Source organism: Oryctolagus cuniculus, chromosome 4 (assembly GCF_964237555.1).
Source record: "Oryctolagus cuniculus chromosome 4, mOryCun1.1, whole genome shotgun sequence".
Taxonomy (NCBI): domain Eukaryota; kingdom Metazoa; phylum Chordata; class Mammalia; order Lagomorpha; family Leporidae; genus Oryctolagus; species Oryctolagus cuniculus.
The window spans coordinates 17,332,598-17,337,308 of NC_091435.1; the positions used below are offsets into that span (position 1 = coordinate 17,332,598).

Consider the following 4,711-nt stretch of genomic DNA (forward strand, 5'->3'; position numbering starts at 1 on the left):
CTCTTGGTATATTAAAAATTAATAAACAGAATATTATCATTTCTTTATTAATTACCTTAACTTTTCTTTATCATAATATTTTATGTAATATATGAATTCTACTGGGCATATGATTTTTATATTGGTATGAAACAACTAAATCAGATATTTAAAATATAAATGAAGCAGAGATTCAAAGTACAATAGAACATCTTTTCCTTTTTGAACACGATTTGCTTGTATGATACTTTTCCCATGTTCCACACAATGTTCTTACCTGAATTCACTAACTTACCTCTTAGCCTGGAAGTCTAGTCCTCAGCCATCTAGAGCTACTTTCCTGCTCAATTTGTTTATTTTTACATCACATTTTGGGATAAAGTTCCTCCTTTTCTTTGGTGGGAAATTCTTTTTAAAGTATTCATGTCCTCATGTCCACAGATCCCACTCATGTAGAGACAGGCCCCCAACAAACCCAGGTCACTGCTAACTTAGGATGTTAAGGCCATGCTGCTAAGCATCTCCAATGTGCAGCTAATTCAGGGGAAGTCTCTTTCCTCGTTATCCTGAGGATGGCTGACTCACGGCGTTCCATGTTTTGTCCCCTGGCTTTTGTTGTTAGCCTGTGACTCAGCTCCTCCAGGCACTCTCCACCTCAGCTTCATTTCTCCCAGCTGTGACCTATGTTCCCAGTTTCATCCCTGGCTTCTGAGTCGAATTATATTTTTAAAACTTTTTCCATTTCCTTGCTTTGACTTATCACTGTTACATGCTGCATGCTTTGCTGTGGCCCTTGGTCTTGACTCTGTCTGGAAATTGCTGATCAAAACTCATGGCTGTTGCCTTGAGCTCTCAGATTCTTACAGCCCTGGCACCCTGATGAACTCATTTGTGCTCTCTCACACATATTTCCCTTTTTTGAATTATTACTATAACTGTGCCCTGTGTTCATTGTTTGTTATTTATCTGTGGTGAGCATGTCTTTTGTAATGCAAAAATCTGAGCTAGGCTTAAGGGATTCAAAAGATTATGGATTTTTCTGAAATACAATGCAAATCTGCATAAACACTGTTAGAGGGAATATTTTCTCTTCCAAACATTCTTGGGTTCTTTATTAAGTTATATCACAAGTTTTTCACGGTTTCTGGTCTAAGTCTTTCAGGTACCAAAGAGGCAGAATTCAAAAAAATCAATGATGAGGTGAATATTAGAAAGTAGAAAATGCTCATATTATAAAATAGTTATGTAGGCTAAGGCTTGGAAGGGACCAATAGGGAGAGGATGACCTGCATCCCAGAAATGAAAACGAAAAGAAACGAGAAAGTTTGTTTCCCCTCCTGCTCATTCTTTCAACTTCCTTGCAGTATTACACATTTTAAATGAGGAAAAATAGGGCAGATGTGTATACGAGAAAGAAATGACCAAGTTACATTTCCAGGAATGTTTCTGATTTGCTTCACGAGCCACATATGTTACATGATAACGAAAAAGGAAAGGCCATACATGTTATTCATGAATAAATTCACATTAATTTATCCAAGGAACTCATGAACACATACATGTGTGTCTTCACCACAAATGACAGTGCTAATGGAGCTCCACAAGGAAGGAAAGTGAAACTGAATGGGAACTGAAGAACTAAGATTGCTCTAAGCTCCGTGTCTTCCAATCTTGGCTTTCCACTCTGTTCTCTTCCTCCTGATCATTGGGCAGGAAAGAACTTGGAGCCTACAGGAATGGTTCCCAAACTGGATTCCTTCAGCATGGAGTACAGGTCTTTGAAAGGGGATGGAAATCTTGGATGCTTTTGTAATCCATGATCTCTGAAAATCCAAGTCAATAAAAGCAAAGCGAGTCCTCTGGTTCACAAAGCTTAAGAGGCAGATAGAGTTTACATGCAATGAAATAGTGGAAATAAACCAAAGCAAAAACATACATGGTCCTTTTCACAGTACTCCTTTGAACAGGAATGGAGACAGATCACGCAGTCATAGTCCATTTTATCCATGTAGCTGGTTTTCAATCTTTTCGTTTTTTTTTTTTTTTGTCACTTTCCAGAATTTTTGTATAATGAATATGGTATGAGTCATGATGTGAGTCATCAGTCATGGACTAATGCGTAGTGTTTCCTTTCACAAATCAACTATTTAGCACTCAAATTTTGAGTGATTCTAATGGGCTGTCTTAGAACAACTTCCCTCCTCATTCGGTCATGTATCCTGATAAGCACAATCTGCTCTCTCACTCTCCTGTAGGTCCCCTGTCCATAAGCCTTCCTGATACTTTTACAGAAGAAATGACATTCCAAAGGTTGCCCTATGCCCCAGGTAGGGACAACCAGAGTAATTTTTCAGTTGATAAGTCAACACAAAGAGAGAAACTCTCTTCATTTCAGAGAATATGTAACCAAGTTCTGGTGAACTTGTTTCCTACCAAATGGGGAGAAGCAGCCTATAGGAAGAAACCAGTGAGACAAAGCTGGGAGTTGGAGGGTGAAAGGGATATGGTTCCTGTAGTTGTTTCTTCCATTTTAGGAATTATGACAATCGTGTTCCTAGGCACATGAGTTATGAATTGTTTTAAAGCTTGTGATAATTTGAATAAGATTTCCATTACCTGCAATAAACAATTTCAACTTAAAATGTGGAGGCATTTAAAATAATGGTGAGTTCAGCTTATTTCATCAAATTTATATGTGAAAGTGATGAAAGGCGACATAGGGAATAACTAACCCAGGGAGTGTCCAAACAGCAATTTAGCTGGCATATGTTTGTAGAAGTATACTCATTCAGGTTTGGACCACTCCATAAACAGAACTAGATTCATGTTCATTTTTATACCCCGGGACTTAATATCATCTAACACAGAAAGGGTTCTTAATGATTAAAAAGTAAAATGGATCAAGGAGTGAAAAAAAAAAAAAACATGTAGTCCCAAAGTTTGAGTCATTCTTGGCATTGTCTTTGTGGAAACATTAGATTTGAGTTATGTTTTGCAATGAATCTTACTGTCTCTTTTATTAAAATCCAGACACTTGTCCTTTATGAGGTGGATAGGGAAGCTAACAATTTATTTGTGGCTATTCATCAACCTGGAAGCAAAGACCATGATATTACTGATAATCAAGATATCTTGATTTTGACACTGAGTCTACTCTTACCTCATAGGTTCTTATAAGGAATAATGAAAAAATACATAGATTGATTATTTCCTAGCACATAGTAAATGCTAAAAAAAGTAGGATATCATAGAAAAAACAAATCTACAAAGAAAACAAAACAGCACCCCCCACAATTATGGAGTTTGCCCCATTTAAAAAATATGGTTCTTCAGATCTCATACCCTTAAAATATGTGACTGCATCCAATGGAGAATGGACCACAACATCTGCTTCTTCAGTCCACCTTTTCTCTCAGTTTGCACATGTTTTTACTTTTATTTCTGAATATCCAATTTTTTTTATGGTGAAAAAGCATAGATTTAGAATGAGCCAGCTGGACTCCGTTCAGATGATCCCAATTTTGTTGGCAACGTCCAGAGCATCATAGTCAGGAGCCAGCGCACACACGCCTTCTTCTCTCCGTCAGGGCTGATCAGGGTGTTGACTTTGGCCACATCAATGTCATAGAGTTTCTTCACAGCTTGTTTGATCTGGTGCTTGTTGGCCTTGACATCCACAATGAACACCAGTGTGTTGTTGTCTTCTATCTTCTTCATGGCCAACTCCGTGGTCAGGGGGAACTCGATGATGGCATAGTGGTCAAGCTTGTTTCTCCTGGGGGTGCTCTTCCGAGGGTATTTGGGCTGCCGTCGGAGGCGTAATGTCTTGGGCCGCTGGAAGGTGGGGGACGTGCGGATCTTCTTCTTCTTGTGGCTGTGGACGCCTTTCAGCACTGCCTTCTTGGCCTTCAAGGCCTTCGCTTTGGCTTTGACTTTAGGAGGGGCAGGAGCTTCCTTCTTCGCCTTCGGCGCCATCTTGGTGAAAAGGCTGAATATCCAATTTTGAAATGTGTGTGCGTGGGATAAGATGTGGTGGCTGGATGCACTAGGGCCACCATGACGGCCATGTTGGAAAAAACTGTTTGCTTTCCATTTGTATATGGCTCTGTTCTTGATAATATCTGTGAGCTGAGGGCAATTGAACTTCTTTGGAATTGAAGCAACACTTAAAATTCACTTCTCTTCCTATTATATCTATCACTGATATCCACTGGTTCCCATTGCTCTCTGACTTCCAGTTGAATGCAGCCATGTGTGTTGCCAGTGGGCAGATCTGAAAATCTAAGAATAAACCAGATGTGATGTGGATTCTCCAGTTTTCTCCAAGCTGTGGTTCAGGACAGATCCTGTTTCTCACTTCTACCACAGGCCACCAACCTCTAGGTAAGCAGTCTTTCCCACACCTATTGCTAAAGCCATAGCTCATTGGTTTTAGGAAACCACTGCATAATTCCCAATTCAGCCCAAGTTCCTCTTTTTTCTTACTCATCACAGTGTTTTAATGTTCCATTTTGATGTTTCTTAACCCTTCCCACTGTAAGTAATCCCTTCAATCTAACTGTTCTAATTAGCCCCATTAGAGTGCAACATCTGTTTCCTGTGGGAACATGGACAGAGGCAGACTCGATTTATTGCCACATTCTCTTAGATAAATTATCACATTAAATATTCACAACAGAATGTTTCGGTGATACATGCTGTCTAGATCAAGAAACTTGAACTAAGAAGGTTT

General features: G+C 39.3%; 1 pseudogene; it reads right to left on the reverse strand.

Annotated features, from left to right (window-relative positions):
* Positions 1–3,469: 3,469 nt before the first annotated feature.
* Positions 3,470–3,963, reverse strand: LOC100338167 (large ribosomal subunit protein uL23-like; annotated as a pseudogene).
* Between the last annotated feature and the right edge of the window lie 748 nt (positions 3,964–4,711).